Source organism: Onthophagus taurus, chromosome 2, assembly GCF_036711975.1.
Source record: "Onthophagus taurus isolate NC chromosome 2, IU_Otau_3.0, whole genome shotgun sequence".
In the NCBI taxonomy this organism is placed as follows: Eukaryota; Metazoa; Arthropoda; class Insecta; order Coleoptera; family Scarabaeidae; genus Onthophagus; species Onthophagus taurus.
Genome location: NC_091967.1, coordinates 13,916,827 through 13,931,241, shown reverse-complemented (window position 1 = coordinate 13,931,241; position 14,415 = coordinate 13,916,827). Strand labels below are relative to the sequence as shown.

The window sequence follows — 14,415 nt, the reverse complement described above, 5'->3', positions numbered from 1 at the left end:
CTAATTAGATGCATATTCATGGCGCCGAGCCGCGACTTTCAATCTATTCGAAGTCGACTTATATAATCGATCGCGTGGACCTAATTATCTGTAATAGACCGACGACATTCCGAAAAGGCGATTGGGAGACTGATCTATGGCGCCGGTCAGTTTATTAATTACGTTTCCTTTTGAATCTATAAAACTAATCAAAAAACCTTGAATGAATTGAAATATTATTACGTTATTACACTGTTTGTTTTATTCGCATGGTAACTCTAAAAGGATTTGAACATTTCATAACGATCTTGCCGCCAATATAGCAAACATACCGGTATCCAGACATTAATAATTTGGTGAGGAGATAAGATAAGGATTTATATTGGTCTCTTGATTGCGATCATTACTCTTACATTCCAGAAAGTGTGGTATTTCAATTTAAATATGCCTAAAAGAACCACGCTGTTCAATCATGTTGTTTTCACACGAACCATAGTAGTCATCAAAGAAAAATTGTTAGCTTTCAGAATAGAGGAGAATTCTTGTGTACATAGAACACAGAACACGTTTTAAGTGTAAAAGCACCACTTCACGTCCGGTTTCAAAAGTAAACATCCCCGTTTTTTTTTGTTACGTGAGAGCCTACCGACTTTTCTATTCAAGGTAAGTTCTACTGGTTAAAGAAAAGATTTGTCACAAACGTTGTTGTGTGTTGATGGTGACTCTTCGAGATGTTACACTTTAAACCTTTACTCAAATAGAACGCACATGCATTTATGTTCGTCATTTATTTGGTCTGGGTATATTTAACTGTGTTTGTATGACGCAGATGTAAAAAAAAAGGAAATATGTGCTTTTAAAAGGACTTAGGAGTAAACAGTGCTGTATTTAGTTTTTAAATAAGAATTGTTTATTTTATTTTGTACGTTTTATCAAACATGTAAATGCTATATTTATATTTGCATCTTGCTTTTATGAGTAACGAGAAACAATTTTCCTGGTTGATAAACGTTTCATTTACAAACAACTATTTATAAATGTATTCATATAATTTATACAATTTCATGTCTTATCCATAACCTAACGTTCTCGTTCAATCGCTTACAGAAAAAATTTTAATCCATATATGAAACATATTGCAAGAAACTTTTGTCAAAGATGAAAATATCCGCATTACTTGGAGTGATTTACGATTGGCGCTCCTCTTCCTTATAAGCGGCCCAGTATGAACGCGATTTCACTGAGAATCTCAAATACTCAACAGTCACGCTACAGTGAACAGTTATTGCATAAGCAGGAAGTACGCGCAAGGAATGACCGCTGCCAATTACTGCAATCTCATTCTATACTAAGTACAATTATTAAATTTATATAAATAAATACAAACCCAATTATACGCAACCTTAAAGGAATTTAAATTAATCTAAGAATTTTAACGGAATTAATTGTTCTAATAGGTATCGTAATATTATAACAGTTACATATGTCCATAATAAAGGCAGTACGACCTCGATAATTCTGATGACAGTCTTCTTATAACGGTGTTCTTAAAGAACGTGAAAGTATAAAACATCGTGCAAAAGTGTCAAAACAATCTCCTGTTTTTATTGACAAGGTCATGTCTAATACTGGGATGTGTATGTGAAAAAACTCAATTGGGCAGAAGCAGGCTTACATTAGCCATAAGTATTGTTTGTGATACTTAGGGCAGCAAATGCGAAATTCAGAACTAAACCACCATCAGTCAATTTAAAACTCGTGTAAAAATTATAAAATTCCTAGCACATCTAAAAAAAATTTAGTGATCGCCTAGAATTTTTGAAGTCTATCTATTCAATAGGAAGTTCTGTCATGTTCTATTCTTTCTTGTCATGATGCTTTTCTACTTAAACCCAACACTCATTCCAATGGTACCAATTATACTGCCACTAATTTCTATTCTTTGCAATACCAAACCCTGATGTAATCTCACCACAGATCTGCGCCCCATACATACACTTTAGATTAAATCCTCAACATTACTTTCCTTTTGGAAAATTAACGGTCGCTTGCTATATTTTGTATATCTCAGTACATAATCTACTAGTAAATGAGATCGTTCATCCCAAATTGATTTCGAATATGTTTTAAAATCACCAACTTCACCAAAATAATGCCAACTAAGAACGATTACTGTATTCGCATTCCTGTCCAATTCCGTTACCTTTTTCCCAAAGAAATCGGTAGTCTTTTCGAGTCCAAAATTCCGACTCCACCTTCTCCAATCTTTTTCATTCCTTCAACGTCGAACAAATGCCCGATGAAGAATAAGCGAAAAAAGGAAAAAAAACGATGCAAGAATCAGGGACCAAGACGTCTTGAAAGAGCCACACACCGCGAACTCAGAAAAACCACATCCAGTAAACTCCCCGCGGGTCCCTTCGGCTCCGCTCGCAGTCTCGGCTGGCTCTCGTTACTGCATAATTTCGCAACAATTAAATTTAGCGAGCCCTGTTAATTTTACTCTTGGTTTTTTTTCGGTTGAGAGAACGAACGGAGCCGCTGCTTTGCGCCGCTTGACCAACTGGTTCTCCTCGTCGAGACTTCGCCCCAGGAACGAAGAACGGCCCACGGGCGGTTGTTTAATATTCTCAGACTTTTTAGCAGTGGTTCTCAATATTTTTCAATTAAAATTTAGGAAATCAATCAATTTTTTTTGGCTTATTTTTTTTTTCTGACTTAGTTTTGAAAAGAAAATTTTAGTAACGCGTCCTTTGTGCTGGAATAAAAAAGTTCTCAATTACCATCATTTAGTTTTTAATTTGATTCCTAATATTTATTAAATTACGTTTTTTCGAAAGGTCATTGAAAACAACTACTAATTTATATTAAATTAGATTCATTAAGGAAACTTTTAAAAAAATCTGCGTTAATAAAAACTTTGTGGTTAGATATAAAAGTTGAGGAACCGCTGGATTCCCCGGAGTGGACCGAACGAGCGCAGCCGGGCCGCGTAATAAAAACAAACATTTTTAATTAATTACCGGCCTCGCGAGCGCGTGTAGCCCGAGATCCTTTCGTATAAGTGCTACGGAGAGAAAGAGCAAGAGGCAGAGCGGCCTCTCTTCGCTTTCAAGGATGCTTTTCTCGTGGGATACCAGAGACGGGCCCACAGGAGCGGCTTTGATTACCGGCTGCAACGGGCGGATCGTAAAATTAACGTGGAAGGCCTAAGATACCCCATTGTAGTGTGTATGTTGGTTATCCCTGAACAAATAATTAAGCGGTTTAAAAACTTGATGCATTTGAAAAATGCTTTTAAGAATCCATACAAAGAGTAATTAATACAACCTCGTTAATACAACATATATTTAAATATAAATGTTAGCGCTCATAGATAGAATTCAACTCGGGTTATTCCCCGAGTTGTACTATTCCCTTAGATTCAGGGTTGCCAACCTATGTCGGTCAAGCATCGGTTTATAACATTGCGAACATATTACAAAAAAGCTTTTAGACAATAGTGGTAGCAAATGTTATATTTAACAATATTGCTCTCTTGCACATTTGCTCTTAGATGCATAGATATCGAGAAAAATACGAAAATATAAAAGTTTGATGTAATCCTTGTTTTTTACAAGTTGTTGATGGTAACACCGGCGAATCGGAGCAAATTACAAAAAAGTTTTTAGAACAATAGTTGTAGTAAATTTTATAGTTAACAATATTGCTCTCTTGCATTTTTTCTCTTAGATGCATAGATATCGAGAAAAATAAGAGAATATGAAAATTTGACAAATTTGCTTTTTCAAATCATTAATGATACTATTTTGGAATCGGAGCATGTTATGAAAAAACTTTTAGAACAAAAGTTAGAGCAAATCTTATTCCAAACAACTTGCTACTCTTGGACTTTTGCTCCTAGATGCATAGATATCGAGAAAAATACGAAAATATTAAAATTTGTTGATTTCCTTGTTTTTTACAAGTTGATGATGGTAATAATGGAGAATCTAAGCATATTACAAAAAAGCTTTTAGAACAATAGTTGTAACCAATTTCATAGTTAACAATATTGTTATCTTGCATTTTTCCTCTTAGATGCATAGATATCGAGAAAAATGAGAGAATATGAAAATTTGACGAATTTGCTTTTTTAAGTCATTAATGATACTATTTTGGAATCGGAGCATATTATGAAAAAACTTTTAGAATAAAAGTTATAGCAAATCGTATTCCAAACAACTTGCTACTCTTGGACTTTTGCTCCTAGATGCATAGATATCGAGAAAAATACGAAAATATTAAAATTGGTTGATTTCCTTGTTTTTTATAAGTTGGTGATGGTAACAATGGGGAATCTAAGCATATTACAAAAAAGCTTTTAGAACAATAGTTGTAGCAAATTTCATAGTTAACAATATTGCTCTCTTGTATTTTTGCTCTTAGATGCATAGATATCGAGAAAGATAGGAAAATATGAAAATTTGACGAATTTGCTGTTTCAAGTCATTAATGATACTATTTTGGAATCGGAGCATGTTATGAAAAAACTTTTAGAACAAAAGTTATAGCAAATCTTATTCCAAACAACTTGCTACTCTTGGACTTTTGCTCCTAGATGCATAGATATCGAGAAAAATACGAAAATATTAAAATTTGTTGATTTCCTTGTTTTTTATAAGTTGGTGATGGTAACAATGGGGAATCTAAGCATATTACAAAAAAGCTTTTAGAACAATAGTTGTAGCCAATTTCATAGTTAACAATATTGCTATCTTGCATTTTTCCTCTTAGATGCATAGATATCGAGAAAAATAGGAAAATATGAAAATTTGATGAATCTCTTGTTTTTTACAAGTTGTTGAAATAGCACTGGGGAATCTAAGCATATTACAAAAAAGCTTTTAGAACAATAGTTGTAGCCAATTTTATAGTTAACAATATTGTTATCTTTCATTTTTCCTCTTAGATGCATAGATATCGAGAAAAATAGGAAAATATGAAAATTTGACGAATTTGCTGTTTCAAGTCATTAATGATACTATTTTGGAATCGGAGCATGTTGTGAAAAAACTTTTAGAACAAAAGTTAGAGCAAATCTTATTCCAAACAACATGCTACTCTTGTACTTTTGCTCTCAGATGCATAGATATCGAGAAAAATATGAAAATATTAAAATTTGTTGATTTCCTTGTTTTTTACAAGTTGATGATGGTAATAATGGAGAATCTAAGCATATTACAAAAAAGCTTTTAGAACAATAGTTGTAACCAATTTCATAGTTAACAATATTGTTATCTTGCATTTTTCCTCTTAGATGCATAGATATCGAGAAAAATAGGAAAATATGAAAATTTGACGAATTTGCTGTTTCAAGTCATTAATGATACTATTTTGGAATCGGAGCATGTTGTGAAAAAACTTTTAGAACAAAAGTTAGAGCAAATCTTATTCCAAACAACATGCTACTCTTGTACTTTTGCTCTCAGATGCATAGATATCGAAAAAAATATGAAAATATTAAAATTTGTTGATTTCCTTGTTTTTTATAAGTTGGTGATGGTAACAATGGGAAATCTAAGCATATTACAAAAAAGCTTTTAGAACAATAGTTGTAGCAAATTTCATAGTTAACAATATTGCTCTCTTGTATTTTTGCTCTTAGATGCATAGATATCGAGAAAAATATGAAAATTTGATGAATCTCTTGTTTTTTACAAGTTGTTGATGGTAGCACTGGGGAATCTAAGCATATTACAAAAAAGCTTTTAGAACAATAGTTGTAGCCAATTTCATAGTTAACAATATTGCTATCTTGCATTTTTCCTCTTAGATGCATAGATATCGAGAAAAATACGAAAATATTAAAATTTGTTGATTTCCTTGTTTTTTATAAGTTGGTGATGGTAACAATGGGGAATCTAAGCACATTACAAAAAAGCTTTTAGAACAATAGTTGTAGCCAATTTCATAGTTAACAATATTGCTATCTTGCATTTTTCCTCTTAGATGCATAGATATCGAGAAAAATAGGAAAATACGAAAATTTGATGAATCTCTTGTTTTTTACAAGTTGTTGATGGTAGCACTGGGGAATCTAAGCATATTACAAAAAAGCTTTTAGAACAATAGTTGTAGCCAATTTCATAGTTAACAATATTGTTATCTTGCATTTTTCCTCTTAGATGCATAGATATCGAGAAAAATACGAAAATATTAAAATTTGTTGATTTCCTTGTTTTTTATAAGTTGGTGATGGTAACAATGGGGAATCTAAGCATATTACAAAAAAGCTTTTAAAACAATAGTCGTAGCAAATTTCATAGTTAACAATATTGCTATCTTGTATTTTTCCTCTTAGATGCATAGATATAGAGAAAAATAGGAAAATATGAAAATTTGATGAATTCCTTGTTTTTTACAAGTTATTGATGGTAGCACTGGGGAATCTAAGCATATTACAGAAAAGCTTTTAGAGCAATAGTTGTAGCAAATTTTATTTTTAACAATATTGGTCTCTTGTACTTTTGCTCTTAGATGCATGGATATCGTGAAAAATGCAAAAATATTAAAATTTGTTGTTTTTTCAAGATATTAACTCTTATCGATTGTTTTAATTTAAAAATTCCTGCTTAATATAAATGTTTACTTTAAACGATATTTCATTTAATTTTAACAGGAAAAACTATGCTTCGTGATTTCGAGAAGAACATTTCCAAATAACGTATATGTTTCTAATCAACATCGTATACTGAGAAATTACATTTTATCGTAACTGTTTATTTTCAAAGAATTTTTATTAAAAGTTGTTAATTAGAAAGGTTGTGTTCAGATTGATTTTGTAATAAGAAAGATTATTTATTAAACCTGTGGATTATTTTTTTTATTATATCTACTTCAAATCAAGATAAAATTCTTTTAGTTCGTTTAAACAATCTGATTTAAAAACGACTTGAACTTCTAAAACAATTTTCAACTTATCAATTTAATTTTTTTTCCATATGTTTTTGTGGGCATGTCCAGTCCTGATCAGCATGTATCGTGCTTATATATAGGGAGGTCCCGATGAGTTGGCAACTTCGTATGCGGGGAGTCTACCCGAAAAATAAAACTAACACAACTCCACACAATGGAAATTCCTTTTGTCATCATGTCAGCCTGGCTATTTAGGAATCTTTTAAGGTACACGGCACGGTCCTTCTTCTTCGATTCCACGGGCCGTTCTTTTATATTCTATTTAGCTTCTGTTCTTTTTCTCCCTCTCTCTCCTTCTTTAACTGTTATTGTATCTCACTTCCTCAGCTACCTGACAAAACTGATCACAGCGCCGTTTATGTGTTTATTTCGACATTCATCAAAGCATGCATAAAGAAGAGTTGAAAAGGGGAACAATATCGGAGTTGGTTTTGATTTTTTATGGTCTTTTTTCGATCCTTTCTGACAAAATCCTTTTTGGTCATTTTAGATTTTTTTTCCGGTTGTTGTGCAAGATTAAGAAAGTTCGCGTCAGGGTTATGTATGAATAAAGATTAATTTTATCACGATGAATCTTCCTCGTTGCAACGACGTTATTTTTGTGATATCAGTTTATTTTTATGTACCATGTCGCAATCGTCCAACTTGAATGACTCAAGTGCTTCATTCAATTTAGTGTAAATCCAGGTTGTAGCATTTTATCATTTTATATTTACTCAACCTTGAATTTTCTTTAAATTTTAAAAATAAATTACAAATTTGTTTTTCAATTTTACCTTCAAGAATTTTTGGGTGTGTCCATAACGGATAAAAAGACAAAAACGCGGACGTAATTATTACGCAACCTCGTAATTAAACGTGTTCCGACACGTAATAAGTCCAAGTTACGGTCGGTCCCATTCTTGAAGGGGATTCTTATCGGGGGAACAATCAGCCTCGTTGAACTCTTTAGGCAGTATGACTTTGCTATATTCAAGAGGAGTAATTTTAATTGCGCCGTCGAAGACTTTACGAAAGCGACTTGGAAAGAAAAGGAAGAACAAAAAGTTGTGGTTATAATTAACTGTGGATGGGCGTCGTTAAGAACCTTCTTGGACTTGCCCTCGAGGTTCATTTTGTATACTTTAAAGTTTGCCGTTAATTGAACATACAACATCTTTTTGCATATTTCATCTTAATTTTTTTTTTATGAAAATTTTTTTTTACGAGTATTATACGAGGTTATTATATGTTAGATTGTTGTATAGTTTTCATTGAACTAAAACTAGAACAAACACTAGACTTAGAACTAGCATCATTCGGGTTTAGCCGTCTTAAGAGACGTGCGGCTAAACCCGAATGTTTCTGGCGTTAGTTCTAATGCTAGTATTAATTCTAGTTTTAATTGTTATTCAGAGTTAGTTTGTTGATTATTTTTATTAATCCGTTATATCATAGATATGATTATTATGGAACCATACCGATAAGTTGAGATACATTGAGATAGAAAGAGATATAACAATTTTGTTCGCGTGTGGTGCCTGAAGTTTCTGATTAACGATTTAATAAACCATAATAATTAAGGCAAACGTGACCGTGTCGAAATCGTCCGACGACGATGGGGTATTTCCATACAAGTTGGAAGGTTTTAATCGTTTTATTCTAATTAAGCTGCGGGCATAAATCCGTGGTGACGCGAATTTCATTATTGGAATATTAATGGCCGATATGAACGAGAACGACGCCGCTTTTTTATTAATTACGCCACTGAGTTATGGCCACTTAATCGTTGGAGATTTACAAGGAAAATTGATTCCCAAAGGAAACTACGAGAAATAAATCGACTTCATTTTTCAAATTTAAATTTCTATCCCTATAATTTTCTTTTTTTACCTTTTTTTCAAATTCCTCCTATTATTTGAAATGATAGCCAAAAAACAAACTGTGATCATTCTCCTTTTCTCTTTCCCCCCCGGATTATTATTAAGCAATTAGGGCACTCGGAGGTCTGGTCGTTTGAGGAACGGTCGAAGGGGTCTTTGGCGTCCTTTCGGCAGGTAAATAATAATAAGAGCCGTTGTGCCGCCGAGACTCGGATAACGACGCGAAATTATAGACCGTTTCCTCCGACTCCAGGTTGCTTGGGGGCCCGCGTTTCTCACAAAACGCGGGGCCCTTTCGCGACCATAGTCCTTTCAATAAGGGGATTTAGTAGAAACGTCCACCGAGGGCAAAAAAAACGACCAAAAAAAAAGAAACATTCTTTAGAACTCATTATGTGTAGAGTATCTTGGGCGAAACTGGTATTACTGTAATCTTTATCGAATTATCTCCAACTGAAGAGGTCTAATTGGTCTAGATGGCAAATAAGAGATCGTGCTACTTTTTATTAAGAAGAGGGTCTTTAGTGTTGAATTTTTCTTTGTTTATCTGATTTCATTTTTATCCTTTTTGACATCTCAATTTTTATGTTACAAACTACACTGGATAATTGGAGCGTGATACAGACAGACAAAACCATCGACAATACACATATATTATAAAATCCCACGCAAACAAAGTTTTAACAAGGATCTGACACGACAACGTGCAGCCACCCGAAAAGATCGGTTTAAGCAATACGTAGCGCAACCCGGATTCGCGTAGGTAGGTCGATCAGTCAGTAAAATTCGCTTCTCAACATTTTTTCTTCCTTCTACGGCCCCTTTTTTAGCTGCCTCTTTTCTCGTTGGAAGCGAGCGATCATCCTCTCCAGTGCTCCTTCGATCGAACGACTTCAGCGGACTGACCGCACGGCATTTAATGGACCGAAAATGACGAAGGTATTTTGAAACACGCATACGTAGGATGCCAACGATCGTCTCAAGTCCATGTTATTATTTGTTAACGGGCGTGTTCAGGATTTTTGTGCAAGCCCGCAATTACTTATTTAAGCAGGTCTCTCAGGTTGTGTATGAAAGATGAAAAAGTCTTTGTTAGTCAACAACATTTTCTAAAGACGTATATGAAATATATAATTTGTTTACAAACATCTCAATATGACGTTAGGTTGAAAGGAAAAATCATGGTTATTTTGGTGATTCGTGTTGGTAACAATGTTCTTTTTAACTTTAAATTAGTTTGCTTTATCGCTTGCTTTTGGACTGTTTTCGTGTTTCTTGATGAAACGTAATTAAAGAAGATTTTTAAGAATCTACTTAAGTCACATTTTTCTGAATTGACATTATTATGTCAAAAAATTAGGAGATTTAGTAACTAATCATAATCGTTTCAACAACAGCACAATATTATAGTAAATAAGTGTAACCAGATAAAAGTGATCTATCATGCAACAATCATTGGTGATAAAATTGACATTGCTGTATTAGTTGTAGTGGTCTATAATCATATAAGTCATAAATATATCGTCTTTCTCACATATCTGTGCACCAGGATCTTCATATTCCTGTAATTTGTAAAAAGGTAAACAAATAGAAGAAAAATTTCTTTCTTGAAAATATTTGTGACATGTTTTTATTGAGGGGTTCCCAACTTAATCAATCCTCGCGTACTTATTGGTTTAGAATTTTTATAAACTCTTATAAACATAAATATTCAATCAGAATAAATCGGGTACAGAAATGAAAACAACTCTTAAGGCAAAACTTGTAATGTGAAGTTCATAGTTAATAAAATTGAATCATTACGGTCGTTAAATTCAAATATAATAAAAGAAATGAAATAAATAGTGAAATCCTTCAACGATTAGTACTTAACATTTATTTTTAAGTAATATTTACAAAATTTTATTAATAACATTAACTGTAAACAAAAATTTCCTCAACAAGAAATAATTTATGCTACACGTCTAATTGTGACAACTAATTGCTGATGTTGTCTACTGCTTCTTCTCCTTATTGGCCCATCGATGTTCTTTAAGAGTCAGATCTCAAGATCTTTTATGGACATCTTGTTTTATGTTATGTAGCTATTGCAACTTGTCATTCCTGTTCGTTTTCTTATGGTATACCCTCTATTTGGGTTATTATTAATTCGTTGTTAAATCGACTAATTGTATATCGTGAAAACGCAGAAATTAACAAAGATATCTTACAAAGAATTACATTCACATCAATACACCATAACGAAAGGCATATCTTTCGTTATGTGTCTCGACTGGAGTACGAAAAAAGATTGAAGCTTCTTTAAAATCTTTACATTCATTAAAATTGTGAGTCGGTTTGCATTTTGTATACAAAAGTGCACACATCTTAAGACGTACAAAATCTCTACACTATCGTGCTACACACTAATAACTCCTATAATGTTTATGTATTCATTATGGTCTTATAATTTAAATTTGACGGCTAGCAGAACGTTACAGGATAGGTATATCTTGTCATCATATGTACATTATAACTTGCATCCACCAGCAGGATTGACAAACATTGATCAGAAATTGAATTCGTCACCATTATCATCCAACATAACCTGTACGATTTTGTTGTACTTGCCAGCCTATGGACAAATGGATAGGGATTTGGTATGTCTAGTATGGAAAGTACTTGATTATAGATCTGGTATCTGCGGAAGCACCAACATTGATCTATATGATATAGAGTAACTAAATCACCTTAACAAATCTTTTTAAGCTCTTTAGCTACAATATTATCATACTCATTTATAGTGATTTGAATTGCTCGTGGACTCCTTTTTTTAACTAAGGCGGTGAAAGACAAAACTCCAAACTTTTAGAATGCATCTCTGCTGAATAATAGATCCTGTATTTCTAATCAAATGTTACTAATTAATTTCATAAAATTGTTTTCAGTAAAAGACACCAATACTTTGGCTAAGTGGTGGTGTGCAGAAGTTAATTCTGCTTACATCGCATCGAATGACAGTCTTATCGATTTTTTGTAAGCCATAGATCCTTGGGGTTACATATGCCTGAAAAAACATACTTTTCTGTACCTGCAATCGAATATCCATCAACCTAATTACCTCTTCATCTTCCTAACTATTTACCCCGAGGTCTTTTTAATTCTAGTATTGGTGCCTGGATTCCGTAGGATGTATTCCTTGACTTCATATTTCTTTCTGTCCATTACCATGGTAGCATTACCTTTATTTGCCGACAAAATTACTATTTCAGTTTCCTCATTTATACAATAAAACTATTCTTTCTCCAACTGTCAAGCTGGACTTTGATGGTTTGGCTGTTTTCTTCTGTTGTCGCTGAGATCTTGCGAATAGTTTAGGTTCTTCCACAATTCCGGCTTTGTTCTTTCGTCGTTTAGCTACTATAATTTTATGAAGAATTGTTTAGTGTCTAGTTTTTATGTAGTTCACTACGCGTCGACCTTTATGTAAGTGAAAATTGAAAATTGTGTCGTAAAATTTTATAGTAGATTTACGACGGATGTTCCTTGACACTCAGGCGTATCATTGCTTGGTGTAAAACCGACAACACAACTCAGTAGTTGCGTACGTATACAGTACACAACACACTGTTTCCCGGACATTGTAAATTGCTGGGTCTTCGTTGGTTCGGTTTGCGTGCGGCTCAATTGTAGACGAGTCGCGACCGGTTGGGTTTAATTGCGGATAATGGTGCAGTGGCGCCCAACGTCTGGCTTAGCACAAGGTCTCTCTCTCATCTGCCTTAGCGATGCGGGAAGAAGAAGGAGGAGGAGGAGGACGAACGACGGGAAGAAGACCTTCTCTTCGTGTGTTCTTCCTCCTTTTTATCTTTTTGTTCTTCTTGTTCGTTCTTTCCTATCTGTTCCGTGTATTTTATCTCTTTCTGTTTTTTCTTTTCTTGTAGACCGCAATAAAATAACCCTGCGAAATTACCGGAGTCGACCGCCGACAGACGTCTCGCGTTTCCCTTTTCCTTTGTTTCCGAGATACAATACTGTACGCCACAATTAAAAACGACGGAGGAATCGGTGATGAACCACTTGTCGCGAAGAACATCAGGGACCAGCATTACAACATCATTCGCGAGTTACCACCCATTTCCTTTTCTTTTCTTGTAAACCAATCAGATAAATGCTACTCATTTTATTACACATTTAATTGCTTCCTTTTTTTCTTTTTGTATGTAACAAAAGAATTTACTTTGTAATAGAGATCTGTCGCATTTCTTTTTTATTATTGTTAACAGAAAAAAGTTGGTACACAATTTTGTTTGTTATGAATAAATACTTCAATTCATAGACAACTATGTCGAAAGATAATTCTTTCAAAGTTATTTTACAGTGGCGTTATTTAACTTCAAAACAACGGTATTTATGGGATTTTAACTGGGAAACAATGTTGTTTGCATTTATAAAATAGCTCCGTTAACGACTGCAGCTGTGTTTGTTCTACAGCACCGTTATTTGCGTTTGTTAAGCTCCAAAAAGCAAATATTCCAAAGTGTCATTTGTCGATGATTTTAAATTAACAATTTAAATTTGTTCTTTAAATCACGCTTTATTTCCCATTTAATTAATTTAACTAATTTATAATTCATACCAATTAAAATCCTTACACTTGATTAAACAAAATAATCTCTACAAATACCATTGAATTACGCCGCCGAGACACCTTTAACAAAAAACCTACTTACTTAAGTACCACTAAGAACTATAATGACATAATAACTCTTAATGCAAGAATCCTCGACGTAAATACCCAACAAAAAAAGTATACTCCTGCAAGTTTAGTTTTGAAGAAAAACGATGGAAAGCGGTAAAGCAAGAAGAGATATTAACAGTCCTTGTAAGATTGTCCCGAATGGGACAAATTAAAATGTTTCGCGACGGTGATTACCCCGGGAGGAATTCGAGAACATTAACGAAGAGTAGAAGAGATTTTATCGCCGCGACCCGTTTCTACTTCGTAAACGGCCTTTGATTTCCACGAGGGCCCCGCTTAATTGTTTGTTTGGATTTGTCCACGCCGCTTGGCTCCGGTAATTACTTATTCGAAGATAGGGATCTCTCAACGATGAGTGACGAAATCGCGGGAAACGAGATGGCTTCGACAAAAAAAAGGATAAAAATGTTGATTGAATTCATCCAAGCTTCTTCTCCTATGGGTTACTCAACAAGACGTATTGAGTAACTCTTGAGTATCAGCTTGTAATAAATTATTAACCGCACCTGTCGTAGCAAACTTTAATTCTCAAAGTTAGTACAGTAAAATCTCGATATAACGAACCACGTTAGAAGAAACATCGGATATAACGGACTAAATAAGAAACGCACAGCTAAACTCGAATGCTTCTAGTTATAGGTCTAGTGTTAGTTCTAATGCTAGTTATAGTTTTAATTGTTATTCAGAGTTAGGTTGTTGTATATTTTTATTGAACAAAAAGTGGAACTAACATTAGACCTAGAACTAGAATTATTTGGGTTTAGCCGCACGTCTCTCAAGACGGCTAAACCCGAATGATTCTAGTTCTAGGTATAGTGTTAGTTCTACATAGTAACAGTATTAGTGTAAAACTAGAACTAACACTAGAACCAGAAA

The 14,415-nt window shown here is 33.7% G+C and overlaps 1 protein-coding gene and 1 long non-coding RNA gene across 2 annotated transcripts in view; one reads left to right on the top strand and one right to left on the bottom strand.

Moving 5' to 3' along the window:
- The window catches only part of LOC111425874 (uncharacterized), a 37,949-nt gene that overhangs the window by 10,827 nt on the left and 12,707 nt on the right, over positions 1-14,415 (top strand). The window lies entirely within an intron of this gene.
- On the bottom strand, positions 10,660-14,334 carry LOC139429019 (uncharacterized). The gene is made up of 2 exons (XR_011639731.1): positions 11,899-14,334; positions 10,660-11,844 (listed from the first exon to the last, which is right to left on the bottom strand). It is a non-coding gene; the product is annotated as an uncharacterized lncRNA (long non-coding RNA).